We start from the raw sequence: 25,608 nt of genomic DNA on the forward strand, positions 1-25,608 counted from the left end.
TTCAAGAAGTTCACACACACAGTTCTGCTGAATATTTTCAAATATTGCTCGCACAGCTTTTTGAAAAAAAAAAAACAAATAGCATGACAGTTGGGCTGTCAAACATTGCGCAGAGAGAATAAAATATTTAAGTATTTAAAATGGCACTTACATGAATAGGGCGACCGATGACATGGTCACTGGTGGGGTCTTTGCAGTGCCAGGTTTCTTTAAATTCAAATCCAAATTCAAATCCAATAGTTTCTTGAAAGTCCAAAGTCCAAATCCATAGAAGTAGCACGCAGGTTCTTTTACATCGTCGCCAGTGTTACAATAAAGAAAGATCCATAGACTGTAGGTATATTTAGGATCATAACTTTATTTCATCTTCAGATCCTTGAGGTAGTGCAAAGATAGTCAAGAGACCCCACCAGGAGCAGTTCCACTGCCCAGCCCTTCAAGCCAACTGACATCTCCTTACTGTTCAACCCTCCCAACATTCCAACGACATCATCAAGGGCCAAGCAGGACAGCAGGGGGAAAGCACAGGGAGGATGCACCAGACATGTTACATTACAACACACTTCCCCTCCCACCAAGAAAGCCACTACACTTCTTGTCTTGTGGTGGTCATTTGTTGGCCGCAGTTTATTTGGGTTACAAGGAAACAGGTTTATCTTTTGCATTTGCATGTTATGTCATTATACATTTCCCTGATATATTCTCTTGGCTGTTCTGGGGCGGTTCTTTTGTCGGTTAGACTTTCTTGCGCCTCATTTGCGCGGGAAGGGGATATCCATTGTCCCAGAGTATGGCCTCCTCGCTACCTTGTCCGACTTTGTTGTGCCCTGCCATCCGGCTGGGGCTGGGCTGCGAGCGACGTCTCTGCTTTCTACACCTTCCCTTAGTAGTCATGTCACCCAGCCGTGAGGCATCCCAGAGTCGCTGTACTTAGGCCACCTCACCCAGCCGTGCGGCATCTGAAGGTGAGTGGACCTATTCTGGCACACCGCCCTCCAGTGTGCCTCCGTACCGACCTTTCTCAGTGTAGCCTTTTGCCATGCATCCTCCCTTTCTCAGCCCTGCGACTTTGCTGTTCCTTAGGTTTGGGTGGGTGGGACAAGATTTCCTTTACGAAGTGCTGCTCCCCTGCTCCTTGTAGATAGGAGCATACCTAGGGGAGCAGTGCTTATATGGCCCCCCAGCTCTCTATTGTACTTCCTGCTTTCTGTTGGGTGACCCCGTTTTCACACCAAACTGTCGTCCCCTGCCCTCGCCTAACTGGTGGCTCGCTGCTGGGTTATGGCGCCAGCTCCTGAGCCCCCTTTGGTGGCCCGCCTCTGGAATAACCAGGAATCAAGACCAGCTTCACTGCTTGTCCAGATTTTGGGAGCATCGACGAATATTTCATTTCATATAGAATTATTTTTTTAACATGAGTGCACTTCTAAATACTTGAGTGCTGTACATGCACCTCCGACATTCCTTTTATTAGATTTTAAAGTTTCTATGTCTATATTAAGAATTTAGACTATGTTTAGGGTTTATATGGTTCCTGCATACCCTCCCTCTTAGTTCAATAAGGTCATTGTGGTTGGCTGGTGAGTCAGGGATCCCTGTCTATGCTTTGACATAGTTCGAGCCTGTCTATGCTTTGACATGGTTTGGGGTACTAATATTAAAAGCTCCCACACGGGATAGAGATATTTATTTTGCTTTTTGAAGAGATTGTATCATCTTTTACCTTATGTTTGTTGGACTATATACATGCAAACTTTTTCATAGCTCGGCTCATGCATGGACTCTTAAACCCAAGCCAGACACATGGCTTGCCTCTGGTTTGGCTTGCCCTAATAATTTGCCAGACAGTCTCCTCTTTTTGTGGCTTGGGTTCAGTACATGGGGCAGACAGTCACTTGGTAGAATGATTTGCTGAGGGAGAGGACAAGAAACGGAGCCCTGCCCGCATGGCCCTATTTGTCAATTTTCCATCAAGGCTTCCTGCGGCAGCATCAAAGAAGAGTGCAAGCAGTAAACATTTAAGTGATGCCAGACCAAGGGGTCCAGGCCTTTGTGTCGTTTGTGACCATGATGATCACTTCCCAGAGAGAACTGCTAAGCCCAGTTAAGAATGTCAGGAGCACAGTTTAAGTCAGGGGAGGTTCGTGCGTGGTACCCCCAAAATGTATTCTTGGTTAAGTAGATGGGTCTGTGGCCCTGACTCAGGTCTTCTATGTCTGCGTTAGTTTTTCATTTCACTAAGAAGTTTTAACGTTGTTCAGTTTCTGCATCAGGATCTTAAATAATGACAAGTTTTCCAAAAAAGTAGTAAATATGCCCTCATTGAAGTACTTTGGAAATTGATGCAAATGTACTACTTTTTGGAATTCACAAAATTTAGCATTAGCAGACTGAGAAAACTGCACCAGCTTCAGGTTTCCAAGCCTACTAATAGCAATCAAACATCCAAAAGGCGATTGGATTAATGCTTACAAATGGTCTAACCAATGGCAATCGCTCATGGTAGTTTTTACAATCAATTGGTTTAGCCCACTGTACAACTCTGGAAAGAGGCCCATCCAAATGCAAATCAATACTGACCCTATTACTCATGGGAACTGTCCATCCCAAACCTTGGTCGTCTCAAGCCCCACCCTCCACCCTCAGTCCATTGCTTTTTTAACTGGGAAATTTGAGATTCACATCCCCTGAATCTCACTGACTAAGCTGCCCCCCCAGAGGTCCAGTGTAAGAGGACAGCTGGAGCGGGGCTGAGCCGAGAGTAACACCTACCTTTCTACCTATGCACTACCTACGTAACACAACACACTAGTAGTAAAGCTGCACATCACAGAAAACCCTTCAGATGTGGGGGTCAATGATGATGTAACCGAAAGAAGGATGGTCGTAGGACTGAGACAATATCATGATGTGTAGAAAAATACTGAAGTGAGTATAAGAGAAGAATATGCTATGAGAGTGACCTAGGAAAGGGCATGAATTAATACTGGGAAATGAGGAACAATGCTTAATATGTAAAAAACGTAATTGTTTGTGTCCAATTTTGTTTTCGGAAGCCAACTTTAAATGCTTGCATCTACCACTTTCTCTGCTGCTGTCGCTCACTTCCTCCACTCGCACCATCTGCTGCCTTCCTGGACAGGGATAAAGTTGCATTGCAATGAGTGACTAAAACAAGAAATTAACACTCAAAGGTATAAAACAGCACTGAGAAGCACTAGCCTACTGCAAAAACCAATCACATATCTGTCATTCTGAAAAGTGTGGCCCCTAGCAACTTTGAATTCACAGCAGAGGAATGTATAAACTATAGTAGATGCTTTTCATTTCTGATACAGTGAGCACTAGAAAAGTCGGCCATTTCGACTGGGAACATCAAAATCGCCTGAAATGAAATGCTTCAAAATGCCATGGCCTACATTGGTGCTTTGTTGCTTAACAGCTAATGTCAATATCAGAAAATAAAATAAAATGACAGATTCTAATTTTATCAAGATACTTCCATCATATGGCAAGGTGCCTCCAACACAAGTATGAATATTTTCTATATTTCAGTATGGTACCAGTATCAGGGTGAAACTCTAATATTACATAGGGTGCATTTAACATTCTTAATGTACCATACTGCTACTAGTACAATGGAAATTCAGACACAAACTAGGTAATTATGTGATGTTGTTGTGCTTTTTGTTTCTAATTTTTAATGTGCAATTAAAATGTGTTTACATTTAATTATTAATTTACAATGTAGTACATGGTTATTGACACTGTATAGGAATAGGGTGGAACCATATTATGAATGATAAAGTATTGTATTTTAGTTCAACTTTTTTATGTTAAATAAATGCTGAACATGAAATGTATTACATAAATTGTTTATTTGATTCATTGCTTTTTAAAATTGTGAAGTATATTTTGTGATTTTCAATGTGGAATTACATTTTTTATAGTTTAATTTCTAATATTGTAGCAGCAGGATTTTAGTCTTGTGGGGGACTAGAGAGGGAAGTTATTTAAATTATAAAAAAAAATTATGAAGTAATTTTTTATGTTAAAATTTTTTACACTTTCCATGATTTTACTAACATTGGAGTGGCAATAGTAAATCTAGTACATATAAAATCTTATATTTTTCCTGCTGTTGTCTAGAGTACTAAGTCTATCCGATCCAAAGTCCAACACGCACCCTAATTTTCCTTACGGATTGGGAATAGTAAATATAATCTTCTCAAAGTCCAACACTTTCCCTAATGTTGCTTAGATTGGGGGGAGAATTAAGCTGTACTGGCATTCTTTGTGGCCCTTGAACCGCCAACGCACTTGTTTGTCCATGCCCAGAGGTGCAAAAAGAGGGCCAAGGCCTCCTGCAGTATGGGAGGGCGTTCAGCTGTACCGGCACCAGGGGACTCCAATCCCTAGCAACCTTTTGCGACCCGTGAGCCCGGGAGCCGTAATTGCACTTGTTTGTCCACTCCCAGAGGTGAATAAAGAGGGACAGAGCCTCCTGCAGCAGGGGCCATGTGCGGATGTGCCCGGGCAGCACCCGGGGCAATGGCGGGCCATCTGCACCCGTCAGCAGCAGGGGGAGACAGGCCAGGCCACCCCCCGTGGTTTTACTCTCGAGTCAACATAAAAACTGTGAGTACTGCAGAACTTGACTTTTTAGTATCAATCTGAAATATCTCTGGTAGCTCCCTCTCACCTTTCCCTCAAACAAATGGATATTATAATGGGTAAAAGGAAGGCATCTGATAAAGAAATGGGCCCGGGCAGCACGCTGCAGAAAATTGTACCCTAATCAAAATTGACAAGCAAATAGAGGAGTTTGAGTACCTCCTTGCTCTCAAACCAAGATCAATCAGCACAAACCGCAAGGGGAAGGAAAAGGGCGCAACAGAGAATCAACCTAAAAATTCTAAAAGTATAGCATCCTACTTTGGGATTTCGTCAGGGCCACCCTTAGCTACTACTTCCAACAGCCAAAGCTTGCATAATGCGCAACAAGAACATTCCTCACTCCAGCCATCAGACCCCACAAGTAACAACGAAGACCACTTTGTAATAAATGTGGGCTGTTCAAACAAATACTCTCCACTGGATAACCAGGTGAACACAGGAAATGAACCCTACATCTATCTAGGGGGGAGATACAATCACAACATATGCACCCCAGTTTATTTCGGGTTTAGTTGACCAATTGAACATGCTAAGGAATTAAATTAAATTCCTAAAGGAGAATATGGAAAGGACAGCAAATTTGTTAGTTGGAAAACTGAACACACTCACTGTTCTGGCCCAGGGATTGACAAGACCGCGAGGAAGTAGTGACGCCATGCACTCTGCACAAAATGGGCCTACTAAAGGGTCTATTAATAGGACATATGATCCACATGCTGATTATTATAGAAACTTGTCCTCTCACTCCCAAAGCCACAGTAGAAACGTAAACCTGACTGTTGACTTTGCACCCAAACATGATTGTGCCCCCTTGGGGGATGTGTTGCATGTAAAATCTGCTAAACTGACTAAGGTAGATTTGAATCATAAATCTCATAGTTCTTTTACCTACAAATCCCATATAGGTCAAAACAATAAGGGAATTTTCAATAGCCAACACTTTGATCTTTATATGATCAATGTCCCAAAGCTCCAGAGGTCGCTCACTGAAACATATGAGGGTTTAGTGAATAAACTGATTAATTGGATCTGTCACAAAAGGGGGTGCCGCTCGATAATAAGGGAAGTTAGAGATTTACAATGGCTCCCAACTGAATTGCGTGCCAACTGCAAAACTGCCTGCCTCACACACAGAGCCCTGCACACTGGGAAGCACGCCTACCTGGCCGCCAAACTCAAGAAAGCCGGCCAGACAAGGACCCTCAGGAGCTAAAACACCTTACTACTCATCCCCCCGGAAAAGCGCAAACAAAAAGCCTCTTCTCGATCCTTCTCTGGAAATGCTCCATGAATTTGGAACTCATCCCAGTCCATATCAGGACAAACCCCTCCTTTGTAAAGTTCAAAAAGCAGCTCAAAGACCTCTTCCTTAATCACTCCCTGCCGAATGGATAGCTACCGCCTGAATACAGACTCTCGCCCACCACAACATCCAATCACCCTAAGTTCAAGAACTCTACCTCACCCACCTACCAACTTAGTCCTGCCTCACCCCTGTGTATATCACCCCTCTATTTGGAATTTTTTGGGTTATTAAGACTGCATTCTGTTCTGAGACTCTTGACTCGCAGTGAATCTATATGTATACTACTGTTACGTTTTGTATTGATTTTCCCATCACCTTTGCTGTAAAGCGCTCTGATACCCTTGGGTCTGGCTAGCGCTATATAAAACTTCAAAATAAATAAAAAATAAAAATAACCAATGTCAAAAGGTTCACAGCAGGTAAGCTAGAGTAGGATCATATAGGAGTGGCTTTCGGGGACATGGCCCTAGCAGAGGGCCTATTTTCACTAGAATTGTGCTTTAGACCGGAAACCGATCTCCAAATAACGCTAAAAATGAATCCTCCCTGTTATAAATTGGTTGCGCCCATCAAAAGCCAACAAAACCAGCCCTCTTGTGCATAGAAGTCCAACCCTAGAGATCATCCCAGCCTCTCAAATACCTCAGACATTGACTGACTTACTATCGGCTACCCGAGTTGTGCATTACAACCCCAACATCTCGTATCACAGTAGCTGAAAGGACCTACTCTCATGTAGCTGTGGATATAAATAGCATTGCGGGGCATAGGGGTCCAGCTACAGGTAATGCAAAAGGGGAACTCTTGACATCACAGGGAGAACCCACTCAGGCCACCGTGAGAGCCTCTGGGTCGACAGAGGGGGATTGCCTAAAACTACTATCTTGGAATGTCCAAACTCCCTGATCTTTTGAGTGGGGAATGTTTATTGACTCTCATCATATCATACTACTCAAGGAAACATGAACTACTGCACCAGTACTTCACCCAGGTTTCAATGCGCTGTCCCCTCTCCGGCGGGGCAACCATCTGGTGGCTTCCTAATATTGCTAATGCTGGACTTGTTCCCCATGGTTAAAATTATCCCTACTAATTCTAAAGACCTTGTGAGAAAGTGGCTCTATATATACTGGACAATAAGGCAGTACAGTGTGTATAGAGTCCAAAAACCCCAAAGGTATAACAGAGGTTAAAGTCAGAACTGACCTTACTCTCCAAAGTGGTAGCTTGGTCGAGCAGTAAGGCAGTACCACAGGATAATGTAAAGCATTTGTTGCACACACTCAGTCAGCAAAAGGTTTCACACACTCAAGAACTGAACTCCAGGCCAATTGTTGTTATATCCTCAGATATAGTGGTTTTATTTTTAGAACCAACAGTTATAAAAAGATATTTTTCAAGTTAAGAGTACTCTCATGTAAATACTTTGCAGAGGAACAATAAGTTTGTACACACAACAATTACAGGATAGTTAATAAGCAACAAAGTTCTAAAACACACTCTAGCATTGAGCTCAATGGGTTTTTCACAGGAAAGTACAGTGGATTACTTTATGGATTACTTTGGTAGTTCCAGGACTAGATCTTAGATACAGTCCTGGGGTCTAAGCTGAAACCAGATTAGCAAAAACATTTTAGTTACTGTGATGAATTTTCCTGAATACAAAGCTGTTTTAAAAGTTCACACTTAGAAACTTTTCAAGGTAATTCTGACAATGTTATTCAATGGGAGGAAATTCAGGTTACAGGTAAAGTACTATTGTGTTACTTTGGTAACCCAGCACTAGTCTCCCAGGGCCAGCACTGGGGGCTTAACTCAAAACAGGGAGGTAAATGCGTTTCAGTATTTCGTACAATTTTTAAAGAATATTTGCAGTTTTCAAAAGTAGACACTTAGAAGAAATTTCATAGAAAAGCAGAGAATGGGTTCCTAGGGAGAAAAATACAGGTTACTAGTAAACCTGCTAGGGATTACTTTTGCGATTCAGTACTGGGCTGAAACGTACAGTACTGGCTACTCTCCTGATCACAGGTGAGTATTTTTGAACTCAGACTTTGGATGATTTTATAGGAATATTTTCAGTTTTCAAAACTTCACGCTTAGAAAATTTTCGAGTCAAAATGGGTCAATGTTATCCAACGGCAGGTAAGTTAATTACCGGTTTCCAGGTAAGTACTTGGTTGGTGAAGTTAGGGTTCTGGGCTTAGACTCAGGGGTCCCCCTGGGTCAGGTGAATACGTTAGGTCAGTCCCAGCAGCACAGGGTCGGCCGGGTGCAGAGGTAGGTAGGCCCAATGTTATCCAATGAGGGAAAGGGGGCATTCGGTTGGTGGATGCTGGCTAGCAGGCCACGCGGCTCTGAAAGCTGGGCTCCTGGTCACTTGCTCAGGGCAAGGGGGGAAGTAGGATAGGGTAAAGAGGTCACAGCCAGCGGCACTCGGGCGGCTGGGTGCAGGGTGCTTTTGAGCCGTCGGGCGCTCAATGTTATCCAATGAGGATCTTGAAAAAGGAACAAAGGCTGCAGGCTCGGGGACGGTGACTCTCCAGGGGCGAACAGCACTTCGAGAGGAAAGTTGGGATCTTGGCGCACAGGTAGGTACCCCAAAGGGAGGCACAGGGGGCTGTAGGGCGCCGGGTGCAGGGGTGTCTTTGGGTGTCAGAAAAGCTTACCCTTGGCTGGTCGCGGTTGGGGTGGCCCCTGGTTCTGAGTCTGTAGGCGTCGGCTGGTTCATTAAGGAGGGTCTTTGGGTCTGGACTTCGGGTCGCAGTCGCCAGGGGGATGTCCTCGTGGTCTTGGTTCGGGCTGGCCCGGCCCAGGCTCGGCTGGTGCAGAGTGGGCTGGTCCGGAGCTTCCTGGTGGGCACCAGGTGGGTTGTTGCAGCAGAGCCTCTGCTGATGGGAGTCCCAATCTTCGAGAGGGTCAAGGCAGGCAGGTCCTCTGGGTGTCCCAAAGTTGCTGTCCGCGGAGGTTGCCGGGATTAGGCAGGAGCAGGTTCCAGGATCAACAGGCCGGTAGGGCTGGGGCCAAGTCAGTGGTTATTGTCCTGTTGTTAGCAGCTGCGCGGCGGGTCTTCTTCCTCTTGATCTTCTTTCTTCTTTTGATATCGGGATCTGAGGAAGGAAGGTTCGGGGGGCCCCTAAACACTACATTTAAGGGTGTTACAGGTAGGGCAAGGGCAGGGACCAATGGGTCCCTGTCCTGGGTGAGGACACCCCCTAGCCTGCTCCTCTCCCGTAGGAGGGGGGCAGGAACCTTGCTGGGATTGGGCAGGGCTCCCCATCTACAAGATGGCAGAAGCCCGGGGTCATGCTTCACCTCGCCTCCTCCACCTGAGGGGTGGAGTTGGCAAAGTTTGGCACACCCTCCTGCCTGACGTAGTTTTTCCCACCAGTCTTCCCGCCAGAGAGGGGGTAGAACAGGTGGGGGGCCAGTTACTGGGTACAGCAAATGGCCAGGAGAAGCTCTCAGAGGCGGTATGCCTTTGAAGCTTCCTCCTGTCCATCCCTGGGGGAGGAGACATAGCACCTCGCCCAGGATGTGCATTGTTGCAGGCCCAGGAGAGCGGGGGGGCTCTCCACCCAGGGGTCCAGCAACATGTCTACTGTGTGACAGCCTCTGCAGCCACTCAGCCCAGACGTGGATTGTAGGTTCGGGCTTTGGAGGGCATCTCTAAGATGCCCTCTCGTGCATTTTACATTTAATCCCACACTGGCATCAGTGCAGGTTTAAAGTGCTGAGAAGTTTGGTACCAAACTTGCCAGTCTTCAGTGGAGCCATTATTGTGCTGTGGAGTTTGTAATGACAACCTCCCAGCACCATATACTCTTAAATGGCATTCACTGCACTTACAGTGCCCAGGAATGGCCCTGGGCCCTGTAGGGGCACAGGGCTCCTGCACCTGTACCCTCACCTCAGGCATAGGGCACCCAGCTAGAGTGGTGACTGAAGGATGCCAGGGCAGTGGGTTCTGTGGGCATGGAACACAGGGATGTGTGCCATGTCATCTCTAGTTTTAGTTCTGTACTTAGGCACTCAGCCTGCAAAGGCAGTGTGTGGGTGCCAGGGTACAGGGCCCCTGAGGCTGGCACAATAAGTGCTGCAGCCCTCAGGGGTCTTCTCTTGTCACCATGCCCTGGGTACCTAGGGTACCATTTACTAGGGGCTGACAAGTGGCCAGAGATGTCAATTGGGTATTTTGTTTCAGCAAAGCTTTTCTTTTTAGGGAAGGAACATAGGTCCTGGGTAACCGATTGGCAGTGACCCAGGGCACACCCAGTCAAAGCTCATCAGCAGTTCAGAAAAAAGTGAGGGCATACCAAGGCAAGAAAGATGGCACTTTCTCACACAACCCTTCCCCCCCCCAAACGAAAGGTGATGAGACTATCCTTACTCTGGGGATTCTTCATTGTCTAAGTGGAAGAACCTGGAAAGTCCATCTGCATTGGCATGGGCAGTCCCTCGTCGGTGCTCCACTTCAAAGTCCATTCCCTGTAGGGAGATGGACCATCTCAGTAGTTTTGGATTTCCCCCCTTCATTTGCATTAGCCATCTGAGAGGTCTGTGGTCATTTTGAACCAGGAAGTGAGTCCCAAACAGGTAGGGCCTCAACTTCTTCAGGGACCAAACCACAGCAAAGGCCTCCCTCTCAATGGCACTCCAACGTTGCTCTCTGGGGAGTAGCCTCCTGCTTATGAAAGCAACAGGTTGGTCTTTGCCTTCCTCATTGATCTGGGAGAGGACTGCTCCTATCCCCAGCTCTGAGGCATCAGTCTGCACTAGGAACTGCTTGGAGTAGTCTGGTGCTTTTAGAATGGGTGCTTCTTTCAGGGTGTCAAAAGCCTTTTGGCAGCTAACAGTCCAGTTCACTTTCTTGGGCATTTTATTAGAGGTGAGTTCTGTGAGGGGAGTCACAAGAGACCCATATCCTTTCACAAACTTTCTGTAATATCCAGTCAAACCAAGGAATGCCCTGACTTGAGTCTGGGTGGTTGGAGCTGCCCAGTCAAGGATGCTCTGGATCGTGGCTTGTAAGGGTTGGACCTGGCCTCCGCCAACAAGGTGGCCCAAGTACACCACAGTGCCCTGCCCTATCTGGCATTTGGATGCCTTGATAGTCATTCCTGCAGATTGCAGGGCTTGCAGAACCTTCCCAAGGTGGATCAAGTGATCCTGCCAGGTGGAGCAAAAGACAGCAATATCATCAGGATAGGCTGCACTGAAGGATTCCAACCCAGTCAGGACTTGATTCACCAACCTATGGAAGGATGGCAGGGGCATTCTTTAACCCAAAAGGCATCACAGTAAACTGATAGTGCCCATCAGGGGTGGAGAATGCTGTTTTCTCTTTGGCTCCTGGGGCCATACCAATCTGCAGTCAAGTCAAAGGTGATTAGAAATTTGTCTGCCCCTAGTTTGTCTATCAACTCATCTGCTCTTGGCATGGGGTGAGCATCTGTCTTGGTGACAGAGTTGAGCCCTCTATTGTCCACACAGAACCTCATCTCTCTATTTCCACCCTGTTGATGAGGTTTGGGGACTAGAACCACTGGGCTGGCCCAGGGGCTCTCAGAGGGTTCAATCACCCCAAGCTCCAGCATCTTGCTGACTTCAGCTTTGATGCTTCCCTTGACTTGGTCTGATTGTCGATAGATTGTTTTGTGACAGTGTTACTGTCACCAGCGTCCACATCATGGGTACACAAGCTGGTCAGACCAGGGGTCAAGGAAAAGATGCTAGCAAACTGCTGTAAGACTTGCTTGCAGTCAGCCTGCTGTTGGGGAGTGGGGTGTCTGAAAAGACTACTCCACCCACTGACTCATCTTTTGGGCTGGTAGAGAGGAGATCAGGGAGAGGTTCACTCTCTGCTTCCTGTTCCTCATCAGTCACCATCAGCATGGTGAGGTCAGCCCTGTCATTGTAGAGTTTGAGGCGGTTCACATGGATAACCCCTTTGGGTGTCCTACTGGTGCACAGGTCCACTAAGTAAGTGACCTGACTTTTTTTCTCCAGGATATGGTAAGGGCCATTCCATCTGTCTTGGAAAGCACTTGGGGCCTCTGGCACCAAAACCCACACCTGTTGCCCAGGTTGAAATTCAACCATGGCAGCTTTTTGTGTCATACCAGTGCTTCTGCAGCTCCTGGCTGGCCTTAAGATTTTCGGATGCCTTATCCATGCACTCAGCCATTCTGGACCTTAGGCCAAGCACATAGTCCACAATGTCCTGTTTGGGTTCTTGGAGAGGCCTCTCCCAACCCTCTTTTACAAGACAAAGTGGTCCCCTTACTGGATGACCAAACAGAAGAAGTTCAAAGGGTGAAAACCCCACTCCCTTCTGTGGCACTCCCCTACAAGCAAAAAGCAAGCATGGCGACAGGACATCCCATCTCCTTTTGAGTATTTCACGGAGCCCCATGATCATACCTTTCAATGTCTGTTATACCTTTCTACAAGACCATTGGTTTGTGGGTGGTATGGGGTAGTGGACTTGTACTGCACCCCACACTCCTTCCACATGTGTTTCAGGTAAGCAGACATGAAGCTGGTACCTTTGTCTGAAACCACCTCCTTAGGAAACCTACCCTGGTGAAGACACCTAGGAGGGCCTTGGCTACAGCAGGAGCTGTAGTAACCCTAAGGGGAATTGCTTCAGGGTACCTAGTAGCATGATCCACTACTACTAGAATGAATTTGTTCCCTGAGGCTGTGGGAGGTTCAACTGGGCCCACAATGTCCAAACCTACCCTTTCAAAAGGCATCCCACCACTGGCAGTGGTATCAGGGGGGCCTTTGGTTTGCCACCTGTCTTGCCACTGGCTTGACAGATAACACAGGAGCTCACAAACTCCTTAACTTTTTGGTTCATCTGGGGCCTGTAAAAGTGGCTAACCAACCTTTCCCAAGTTTTGGTTTGCCCCAGGTGTCCAGCTAGGGGGATGTCATGAGCCAAAGTTAGAAGTAACTCCCTGTACTTCTGTGGCACTACCACTCTCCTGGTAGCTCCAGGATTGGGGTTTCTTGCCTCAGCATACAGTAATCCCTCTTCCCAATAAGCTTTGTGGGTACCACTGACATCTCCCTTTGCTTCTGCAGCTGCTTGCTGCCTCAGGCTTTCAAGAGTGGGACAGTCTCGCTGACCCTGGCACAGCTCTTCCCTAGTGGGTCCCCCTGGGCCCAGGAGTCCAGCCTGGTAGGGCTCAAGCTCCATAGGCTCAGTTCCCTCTAGGGTTTTCAACTTCGCTCCCTGAGGAGAGGGGTCCTGAGAGGCTGGTTGTGTAGAAGCTGGTTCCCAAGTCTCCTTGCTTTTCCTCGTGGTTGGTTGGGCCATACTTTCAGGCTCCAACCTCACTTGTTCACCCTTCTTTTTGCTCTGTGCTCTGGTTTGGACACACACCAGTCTAGGGATACCCAGCATGGCTGCATGGGTTACTTGCTCAACTTCAGCCCAGGCTGAGGTCTCCAGGTCATTTCTAAGCTGACAGTCAGCTGGCAATTGTGGTGAGACCACTACCAGCATCAGGCAAGTAACCTCCCCCCATCCTAATGTCACCATAGCTAGAGGGCGTTGGGTGGTAATGCTGTCAGCATTGGTGACTGGGTATGTTTTCCCAACCACGTATTGCTCTGGGGAAACCAGTTTTGTCCTTACTATAGTGATGCTGGCATCTGTATCCCTCAGGGCTTCTACTCTAGTTCCATTAACGGAGGGGTATTGCAGATATTTGTTACAGTTCGGTGGCCACCCAGCCACACTGGCAACCTCCATATCCCCCAAGGAGACTAGACTAGCTTGAGTGTATTCCCAGATATGCGCTGGGCACTCCTCTGATCCCATCTGTAGATTTACTGTCCGTGGAGTATCTGGAATGGGTGCCTTAGGGGCTTTGCTGTAGGGGCAGTTCTTATCTACAGTTAAATGTCCCAACTTCTTACAGTTGTTACAATAGGCCTTGTTAGGATCAACGTTTCCTACCCTATAGGGCTGAGGCACATAGGGAGTAGATTGGGACCCACCCCTGAACAGGTTTTTGGGGCCCTTTGGAAGAGTCAGACTTTGTATCTTGGGGATGATCACTACCTTTCCCCTTGGCGGGGTTGTGACCACCTTCTTTTGGTCACCCCCAGTGACTGTCCTTGTCACCCTAGGCTTGACCCAGTGGTCTGCATTCTTTCCCAATTCTTGGGGAGAAATTAGACCTAGGTCTACCAAATGCTGATGTAACTTTTCATTTGTGCCATTACTCAAAATGTGTTCCTTCATAAACAAATTATACAGCCCAGTAAAGTCATGCACATTGTGTCCAGTTAACCAACCATCCAGTGTCTTTACTGAGTAGTCTACTAAATCTATCCAGGATTGGGTCTGGGTTTTTGAGCCCCCCTGAACCTAATTCTGTACTCCTCAGTAGTGATTCCAAATCCCTCAATCATAGTCTTCTTCATGAGGTCATAGACCCTGCATCTGGCCCAGAGAGTGTCAGAAGTCTGTCTCTACAGTTACCAGAGAACAGTTCCCACAGGAGTGCCCCCCAGAGAGGTTTCTTTAGCTGTCTGATATCACAAGCCCTCTCAAAGGCTGTGGACCACTTGGTGATGCCATCACCTTCCTCAAATTTAGGGACAATCCCTTTGGGGATTTTAGGATCATAAGATTGCGCTCTATCCTTGTTATTGGTATTACTGCCACCAGAGATGTGGGCCAGGCCCATCTCTTTTCTTCCTTTTTCTAGAGACAGGAGCCTGGTCTCTATGTCTAATCTCCTGGCCAACTTTGCTAGAAAGTTAGCCTCTGCATTGGGGCTTCCCCCAATGGGTTCTCTGGGGCCCAGTCCACCTCTGTGGTTCCCATGCTCCCAAAGGTTGACTCTTGGAATTAAGGGTACAGAAACCCCTTCTTCCTTAAGGATGGGGAGAGAACCATTATCCTCCCCCTCTTCCCTCTTTTCCTCCTCAGTGTGGGTGTCACCCTGCTCAGAGGGGTAGTCTTTTGCATACTCAGCAAGGAGCTCCTGGAGCCCTTGTTTGGTTGGATGCAGACCTACAGTTATTTGTTTAACTTTGCATAAGCCCTCAATTCCTTGAAGTCCAGTGCAAGTAAGGTGTGAGGTCGAGCTCCTCCACCAGGTCTGTCTAATCTTCACTAACAGCTGGATTCCTTTGAGTCATTATAACCTGATAGTTCTAACCCTCTACCCTAGCTTGTAGTGACTTTTATTTTTCAGAAATTCTAATGGGACTTAAGCAAGGCCCTACCAGAGGTTTAGTATTTTTGAAAAAGACCAATTTCAGAATTCTAAAGGTAATTTATGAGTTCTGTTGTGTGATCAGATGGTAACCAAGTAGTCCAACAAATGCAAGTTTGTATCCCACCGCTGATCCACCATTGTGAGAAAGTTGCACTATATATATACTGGACAATAAGGCAGTACAGTGTGTATAGAGTCCACAAACTCCCAAGGTATAACAGAGGTTAAAGTCAGAACTGACCTTACTCTCCAAAGTGGTAGCTTGGTCGAGCAGTAAGGCAGTACCAGAGGACAGTGTAAAGCATTTGTTGCACACACTAAGTCAGCAAAAGGTTTCACACACTCAAGAACTGAACTCCAGGCCAATTGTTGTTATATCCTCAGATATAGTGGTTTTATTTTTAGAACCAACAGTTATAAAAATATACTTTTCAAGTTACGAGTACCCTCTTGTAAATTCTTTGCAGAAGAGCAATACGTTTGTACACACAACAATTACAGGATAGTTAATAAGCAACACAGTTCTAAAACACACACTAGCATTGAGCTCAATTGGTTTTTCACAGAAAAAATACAGTGAATTACTTTATGGATTACTTTGGTAGTTCCAGGACTAGATCTTAGATTCAGTTCTGGGGTCTAAGCTGAAACCAGATTAGCAAAAATGTTTTAGTTACTGTGATGAATTTTCCTGAATATAAGGCTGTTTTAAAAGTTCACACTTAGAAACTTTTCAAGGTAATTCTGAAAATGTTATTCAATGGGAGGAAATTCAGGTTACAGGTAAAGTACTATCGCGTTACTTTGATAACCCAGCACTAGTCTCCTAGGGCCAGCACTGGGGACTTAACTCAAAACAGGTAGGTAATTGCGTTTCAGTATTTCGTACGATTTTTAAAGAATATTTGCAGTTTTCAAAAGTAGGCAGAAGAAATTTCATAGAAAAGCAGACAATAGGTTCCTATGGAGAAAAATACAGGTTACTAGTAAACCTGCTAGGGATTACTTTTGCGGTTCAGTACTGGGCTGAAAGGTACAGTACTGAATTCTCTCCTGTTCACAGGTGAGTATTTTCAAACTCGGACTTTGGCTGATTTTATAGGAATATTTTCAGTTTTCAAAACTTCACACTTAGAAAATTTTCGAGTCAAAATGGGTCAATGTTATCCAATGGCAGGTAAGTGAATTACTTGTTTCCAGATGAGTACTTGGTTGGTGAAGTTAGGGTTCTGGGCTTAGACTCAGGGGTCCCCAAGGGTCAGGTGAGTACAGTTCAGTCCCTGCGGCACAGGGGCGGCTGGGTGCTGAGGTAGGTAGGTCCAATGTTGTCCAATGAGGGAAAGGGGGCCTTCGGTTGGTGGCTGCTGGCTAGTAGGCCACGCAGGTCTGGGAGCTGGGCTCCTGGTCACTTGCTCAGGGCAAGGGGGAAGTAGGATAGGGCAAAGAGGTCACAGCTAGCGGCACTCAGGCGGCTGGGTGCAGGCTGCTTTTGAGCCGTCGGGCTCTCAATGTTATCCAATGAGGATCTTGAAAAAGGAATAAAGGCTGCAGGCTCGGGGACGGTGACTCTCCAGTGGAGACCAGCACTTCGAGAGGTAAGTTGGGATAGTGGAGCACAGGTAGGTACCCCAAGGGAGGCATAGGGGGCTGTAGGGCACCGGGTGCAGGGGTGTCTTTGGGTGTTGGAAAAGCTTACCCTCGGCTGGTCGCGGTTGGGGTGGCCCCTGGTTCTGAGTCTGCAGGCGTCGGCTGGTTCGTCGAGGAGAGTCTTTGGGCACTGGTCTTCGGGTCCCAGTCACCGGGGGGACGTCCTCATGGTCTTGGTTCGGGTTGGCCCGGCCTGGGCTCGGCGGGTGCAGAGTGGGCTGGTCCGGAGCTTCCTGGTGAGCACCAGTGGGTTGTTGCAGCAGAGCCTCTGCTGATGGGAGTCCCAATCTTTGAGAGGGTCAAGGCAGGCAGGTCCTCTGGGTGTCCCAAGGTTGCTGTCCGCGGAGGTCTCTGGGATTAGGCAGGAGCAGGTTTCAGGATCAACAGGCCGGTAGGGCTGGGGCCAAGTCAGTGGTTATTGTCCTGTTGTTAGCAGCTGCGCGGCGGGTCTTCTTCCTCTAGATCTTCTTTCTTCTTTTGATATCAGGATCTGAGGAAGGAAGGTTCAGAGAGCCCCTAAATACTAAATTTAGGGGTGTTACAGGTAGGGCAAGGGCAGGGGCCAATGGGTCCCTGTCCTGACTGACTGACTGAATTATTTATTAATCGCACTTATGCCGAGGCGTCTTGGCGCTATAGGAGGAATGAGACAGAACTACCAGTTAGGCCATGGAGAAGAGCCAGGTTTTTAAAGCTTTTCTAAATCGGATCTTATTTATATCCAGGCGTAGCTCGGTGGGCAGGGTGTTTCATAGTTTAGCTGCCTGGTAGGAAAAAGACTTGCCACCCCAATGGACTCTCTTTCTTCTAGGCAGGCAGATCAAGCCCAGACTTCCCAATCTTAGTGTGCGAGACAAACATAGCGAGGAAAGAGGTTTACCATGTCCTCAGCCCCTCTTCCATTTACAGTTTTATGGAGTAGACAGAGGGCCTTGAATTGCACTCTTCGTCTAACAGGAAGCCAATGGAGTTGTCAAATACTGTTAGATGTCGGGAGACGTTTGGGGAGATCCAGCAATACTCTGGCCGTAGCTTTTTGCAGTGACTGGACGTTTGTGAACTGTATTTCACCAATTCCTAAATACATCGCATTACAGTAGTCAATGCGTGATAGAACCAGGGCTCCAAATACTATTTTCCTCAATGTAAAAGGTATAAATGGTAGTATTTTCCTAAGGACCTTGATTGTGAAGAAACAGGCCGATGTTACTTGATTGATTTGTGAAGTACATGTTAGGTCTTTATCAATCATGAATCCTAAGTTCTTAACTTTTTGTGCCGAGACGGGGCAGGTGCCAGCTTCTGAAGGCCACCATAGATGACTCCAGATAGAGGGTTTTTGTCCGAATTCAATCACCTCTGTTTTTTCAGTGTTGAGCTTCAAAAAGTCCTTATTCATCCAGCTCTTTACACTTAGGAGACAGTTACGAAAACACTCCACTGTGACTTCTACCGTCTGGGAAAGTGACACCACTAATTGAGTGTCGTCAGCGTAAGACACCAGTGGCAAGCCATGAGTTTTTATAAGTTTAGCCAGTGGGGTCACGGACACCCCCTAGCCTGCTCCTCTCCTGTGGGAGGGGGACAGGAGCCTAGCTGGGATTAGGCAGGGCTCCCCATCTACAAGATGGCCGGAGCCCGGGGTCGTGCTTCACCTCGCCTCCTCCACCTGAGGGGTGGAGTTGGCAAAGGTTGGCACACCTCCTGCCTGACGTAGTTTTTCCTGCCAGTCTTCCGGCCAGAGTGGGGGTAGAACGGCTGGTGGGCCAGTTGCTGGGTACAGCAAATGGCCTGGAGAAGCTCTCAGAGGCGGTATGCCTTTGAAGCCTCCCCTGTCCATCCTTGGGGAGGAGACATAGCACCTCGCCCAGGATGTGCAATGTTGCAGGCCCAGGAGAGCGGGAGGCTCTCCACCTAGGGGTCCAGCAACATGTCTGCTGTGTGGCAGCCTCTGCAGCCACTCAGCCCAGACGTGGATTGTAGGTTTGGGTTTTGGAGGGTATCTCTATGAAGCCCTCTCGTGCATTTTACATTCAATCCCACACAGGCATCAGTGCGATTTTAATGTGCTGAGAAGTTTGGTACCAAGCTTGTCAGTCTTCAGTGGAGCCATTATGGTGCTGTGGAGTTCACAATGACAACCTCCCAGCACCATATACTCTTAAATGGCATCACTGCACTTACAGTGCGCCGGAATGGTCCTGGGCATTGTAGGGGCACAGGACTCCTGCACCTGTGCCCTCACCTCTGGCATAGGGCACCCAGCTAGAGGGGTGACTGAAATATGCCAGGGCAGTGGGTTCTGTGGCCAGGGACTGCCCATGCCAATGCAGATGGACTTTTCAGATTCTTCCACTTAGACAATGAAGAATCATCTCATCACCTTTTGTTTGGGGGGGGTTGTGTGAGAAAGTGCCATCTTTCTTGCCTTGGTATTGACTGACTGATTTGCATATGCCCATGCCTGAACTGGGGTGGCAGTGTGGGCTAAAGAACGGTGAGGGATTAAACCCAGATCTTTTGACTGGGTGTGAGTGTTTGATTGGTTCAGATGCTCTGTCCATCACCACCCCCTTTTGTACCACTTTGTTTGCCATAAGTTGGCACGGTATGCTCAGACGTTAGTCTCTTGCTCACTTTGCCACTGGATTCAAGCAAACCTGGCTGAAGACGGCTGAAATGCCAGAAACCGGTCCTAGGAAGATTGTTTCCGGTCCAGGGAAGGCATGGCTTGGCAGTTCGGGCTGCACTGTTCCCATGCGGCACAGGGTCAGATTGATTTGCATATGGCCATGTCTGAACTGGGGTGGCAGAGTGGGCTAAAGAATGGTGATGGATTAAACCCAGATCTTTTGACTGAGTCTTTGATTGGTTCAGATACTCCGTCCATCACCACCCCCTTTTGTACCGTATTACCATATATAAAGCCAGAGCAGAAGCATCAAAATGATATGGTGGTGAGATTTGGGGATATGCCTTTGCAGAATTGTTAACAAAAGAAGAGCTCTTTGTAAACTTCCCTCAAGCTCACCTGCTACTCCATTGCGCCTAGACCTAGCCCATAACCCTATCCAACTAACAGCTTTTTTAAAACTGCTGCTATATTGGGTTAGACTATGGTCCGCCCACGAACTAGCAACATATAGAGAATGTGTAAAAGACCTCTTGGCTCTCGATAGAGGTCTGAGAACTCCTTAGCTGTAACACATTAAAGAAACATAATATAGAATAGGAATGAGTAATCTATGTACTTCCCCAAATCTAATACTAAAAGGAGATGAACTAAGAGCCTGCGTACAGACTCGACTGGCTCCACTCCTGATCTTGCAAGTGACCTTCTGCGAGCACGGGAGCGGGAGAGCTGTGGTAATGGTAAGCGGCAGTGGAGCAGCAGAGCAGAGCCGCGGGGGCCAAGAAATGTGCCCCTGCAAACCGGGAGCTGAGCTGGAGCAGGAGCAAGATCCGCAGGAGGCTGCAGGAACCCCCAGTGAGCTTCTGTGAGGGCGCCGCGGGGGGCCAGGTGGGCCACGTGTGTCAGTAGCAGCGGTGAGAGCAGCGAATAATTAGGACAGGAGCAGGTCCTGGAGGGTCCTGGACCCTAGTGAGAGCTTAAATCTGACAGACCCGAATAAACCCGGAACTTGTCAGAGCAACATCTAGCCCAGCACTGCAAGCGGCAAGGAGTAGGGCTACAGTATAAAGCAAAAAGCAGGTGTGGCCAGCTGAAGAGTGGAAACATCTGTGTAAATGCTAAACGCTCACCACCCCTTTCCCACAATCCTTCTACATTTTTTCACACCCTCATACCCATTTTACATCCCCCAAGCTGCCCGGACCTTGCTCAGTCCTAGTAAAACTTTGCACAGGAAAGCGGAAAGGGGTGTCTTTTCCTACCGGGAGCACACAGGATACAGGACACATGAGCACAGTGGTGGCGGTGACAGACTGGGGATTCAGTGTGAGCTGCATGGCAAATGAGCAAGTGGGGGTGCCCGCATGCATGCACACAAGGACAAAAGGACCAAAGGGTTAAAGGCAGCGCTATAGTGGAGAAGGCTGCCGGGGAAAGGCATCCCACTTTCTGGCCCAGCCTAATTAATCAGCCTAACCACGTAGCGAGGAGAGCAGCCAAGGCACCACATGCAGTGGAGCGATCATATGAAAGAGCCCCAAAAACCAAGGGTGTGACTTTTTTAAGAACCCCAAAACCCAGTAAGAACCTCAATTCCTACTCCTGGTGCAGGGAGAAGAATGCTGAAAGGGAAATTGATTAAATCAAAGAGGATGGACACTGTCCTTGACAAAGAAATCCACAAGGGCCAAGCTACCAGGGTTACAAGGAGCACGGCTCAGAATTCCAGGCAAGAGTCGCACGACGGGAGCCCCATTTCACCATCTCTTCAACAGGGCTCATCACCCATTACTTACAGACGCCGGGTAGCCTGCCACCCTCTGGCATGTCTGGCCGGGTGGTTGAAGAGACGGAAGGGTCTGAAGAGCTCACTACAAGTAACCCTTAAGCACTCGGACCCTGCGAGGCATGCATCAAGAAGCTTGATATCGACATCAAAGACCACCCACTTGATGGAGGCTACCTTCTGCCCAATGAAGCTGTCAGAACTGGGGCATGTCTGTACAGGGAGATCAAAACTCACCCCTGTCCAGCGGGCGCAAAGCTCAAGATTCAGAGGGAAATAATACAATACATAAAGAAAGGACTAGTGTTTCCGAATCCATCTCTGAGAGGCTCTCAACAGTCGCTGGGATCGGAATGAAGTCTATAGACCTTTCATCAATTAAATTCTTGATCCATTGGCCTCAGGAGGAAGATATGTTGGAAGCCACTGATGGCAAAGATCCAACTCATATCAGTCCATGTGCCGTCTCACGACCAAGACTGATGATCTCATCATCTGGGCGCCGACACCTCAACTCACCAGTGTCTGGAGATCTTACCCACTCCTTCTTACAGAAGTTAGAGCAGTCAATTGAAATGACCTTGGATCTCACTCCCCTACTTACTGGGAGAGGGGAAGCGTCAGAAAACCAGGACAATAGCCAAGCAGGGATGTCCGTGTCGATAGACCAGAAGGATCGAGACGAGCAAGACGATCACGAAGATTCCCCTCTTATGACACCGATCAGAGAAGCTCAGATGTCAATAGCTAAGGCCCTGATATGGCAAGCAACTAAAATGGAGATCCAAGTAGACCTCCTACAATCAATAGCCCAGTGCCTAGAGAAGCAGGGATGTAAATTGGATTAAATGGAGCGAACATTCAAACACAATCAGACAATGATAGCCCGGACAAGCTCAAGCCCCGCCATAATAAAAAAGTGGGCTGAATTGCCAGAAATACTGGTGAACATAATGGCACTAACCAAGTGCACTGGTGACATGCTAAAAGAATGGAACAAAGGAAATATCGGATAAGGGCAACCCCAAAGTGACCTCCAAGGGCAAACACGGTAGAGCAAGGGAAATGGAAACAAAAGCCTTAGAGAATGAGATGAAGAGCCAAGAGATTCTGGCATCCCCGACAAAGAGTTAAACCGAGGATGCTCTGGCAAGTTCGGTTACAAGGGAAGCAGAAGAGCAGAACATGATCAAGGAGGGAAAATAGAAGCCAGAACAGAAGCACCCCTGACAACGAGGGCAAATGAAAAGCTGAAAAAACAGCAGAAGAGATCGTAAATTAAAATAAGATCTATCCGGCAACGCTGAATAGCCCCAGAACGGTGGTGAAAAGCACCTCACTTCCACTCTTCCCAATTTTAAATTTCAAAGAAAAGATCAAGTGCCAGCACATGCTGGAAGACACAGGAAAAGCCAGCGCAAGAGAAAGGGCCAACGTAATACAACGTGGCGGGGCTCAAGTAATCAAGGCTGACCAGGCGGACCTAACACACATTCTGCAGTGCTTGTACAAACCGCGTTCAGGCAATAACAAACAGGGTCAGCACGGGTAAGGAGGACGCCACCACACAAATCAGACTCTATAAGCTATTGGAACTGGAGTGCCACAAAGGCCCAATAGAGAACACAACATCTCCACCGATGGAGCTAACGCACATGGCTAGCGCGTTGGGAATTAACAACAGGGTGGAAGAGGAACAACTTCGGCGTACCCATGTACCCATATCAAACCCCCTCACAGTCCGAATTCGAACAGCATGTGCAATGGGAGGGACACACAAATAATACATTCTGTGGAACCAGCCACAACACACGAGGTAATGCTTACCCCCAGGTACCACATAGAAGGGCCTCACGACATCTTAAACAGAACTAATATCCTCTGACTCTTTGGCCATCACAATTCACTGTCTCAGATTACATTGATAACCATAGAGTGGGTAAAGTTCAGAAGGACACAGGGAGACAGCCATGGCGACTCAAATGCCCGAGGCTTTTGCGAGCGCTCCCTCCAACGGGCAGTTCTTGGGGAAGCCCAACAATTAGCAAATTGGGGCAGAGAAGCAACAGAACCCATCCAGTCTAATTATCCCTGTGTCCTCATACCTCAAAAGGAGAGGTTGGGGCCCACTTCAATCCTGAAAGTCACCACCCACAACAGGAAGCGAGGAGACCACATATATGATCACTCGAAAACTCCACTAAACATTTCTATATTTCAAAGTGACAACCTGCAAAGAGTGCTAACGGGCCAACTGAAACAGACGACAAGAAGTGACAGCTGGCAAAAGCGCCCCCAGCCAAAATCAAGCGCTCACCAGAGAAGGAAGGGCAACTGTGGTGCAGGAAGATCCCTACCAAGGCCAAAACTTGGACCCCTCACAAAAACTAATCCTCATATCATGGAACATCGCAGGGTTAAACAAAAAAGTAGGGATCAAGGAAGTACATGATTACTTTGTAAAAGGGGACATTATTTGCTGTCAAGAAACATGGTCAATGACATCAACATCCATAGCTGGATTTCATGAACATTGCATTAATGCGACAAAAAGAAACATCTCCGGTAGTCCGAGGGGTCTCTCCATTTTCATAAGCCACGCGAAAAAACTCAAGCCCACAGAAATGAAAGTAACATCTCCCGACCTGCAAACCATGACTATTGCTGGGCTAAGGGAGGGCCACTTGCCATTAAATCTTCCTGATGAAATTACGTACACCCTTGGGGTGCTCGAAACCATAGTTTCGGAACATATCCACCATAGACTACTCTTAATCAACGAAAAAACAGCAGACAGGCTAGACGATTTCCAGGTTGTTGATAGAGGAGAAAGTGATCACAGGCCTCTATGTGCAAGATTTAATTTAAGAATGGAAGCAGCAGAGCTTCTGAAAACGCTAGGAGAAATCACAGGGGACGAACGTTTCAAGGCTATTAGAAGAATAAAATGGACAAACTCTCTCGAAGGGAAACTACAGGAGTGGGCATCCAGGTGGCAGCCCAGGGGACCATGGGAGACCGAATCGAAGGTAATCAGTCTCCAGGAAGAACTGACAGAAGATATATGGCGGAAGCTGGGTAAAAATCATTGTAAGAAAACTTTCAGTCTCAAGGCCAATTCTTTAAAGAACCCACAGCCACCGAAGTGCCTGAGACAATGCAAAGGAGCTCATAGGAAGGCAGTTAGAAGCAGGAAGAAAGGAGGAGAATCAGCAGAGGGGGCCTCCATAGCTGCACTGAGAGCCGTGCTTAGGAGGTAAGTAGATGGAGCAAAAATGGGTCAGAGTATTTGCCCTGCTAAAGGAAATGAATAACGCTAAATTATGGAGGTACATCAACCATCTGAGCTCCCAACCTAGGGGCAAGGAGAACAATATTGCAAGCAACGAGTTGGAAGAATACGTAAGGGGTTTATATACTAGAGGTACTCCAGCTACAGAGCTAGCCCCACTGAAGAACATCCGGGGAGCAAGCATCCAGACAGCTACTCTTCCCAAGCACCCAGACGAAGCAGGACAAATGAAGTATGAGGACACTGGTTTCACTGAAGCTGAAATAACGTTGGAGATTAGGAAAATGAGGAATGACAGGGCGCCAGGGCCAAACGGCATTCCAGCCATGGTTTTTAAAACAGCTCAAACAGTTTTCCCCACAGCCCTCACCGCCCTATTCAACTTTTCATATGCAAAGGCAATAATTCCACATTCATGGAAAGGATCCATCCTCTTCCCAATTCACAAGAAAGGAGACCTCTCCAATCCCGCAAACTATAGGTTAGTGGCCATCCTGGATGTAGAAGCCATAGCTTTTGCTAAATTACTACTGAGAGATTTAGAGGAATGAGGGACTAACAGCGATCTGCTCCCATTCTACCAGACTGGCTTCAGGAAAAATAGTGCAACAACAGACAACATCATGGCCCTGGCCTACCTTTCAAAACATGCTGTGAAAGTCAGGCAGCCGCCGGTGTTCTGCTGTTTCATCGACTACAGCACGGCTTTTGACAGAGTTGATAGGGGCAAACTTTGTAGAAAACTGTCATCCTGGGGGGCACCTCTAAGCTACTGAAGGCCATCATGTCCCTTCACGAGGAGACTTGGGTACAAGTCAGGATAAGCCCCACAGCTCTATCGACAAAAGTCGAAACCAACAACGGACTGAAGCAGGGGTTCATCCTGGCCCCCTCTTATTCAATCTTTATACAGCAGACATGGGGGCAGCCCCAAAAAGAGGCAAGTTTAGTTCCACCGAGATTGGGCAAGGAAAGACTGGCAATCCTGCAGTACGCAGATGACACCTTAGTGTAGGACCACAC

This window comes from Lissotriton vulgaris, chromosome 1_2 (genome assembly GCF_964263255.1).
Source record: "Lissotriton vulgaris chromosome 1_2, aLisVul1.2, whole genome shotgun sequence".
Lineage (NCBI taxonomy): Eukaryota > Metazoa > Chordata > Amphibia > Caudata > Salamandridae > Lissotriton > Lissotriton vulgaris.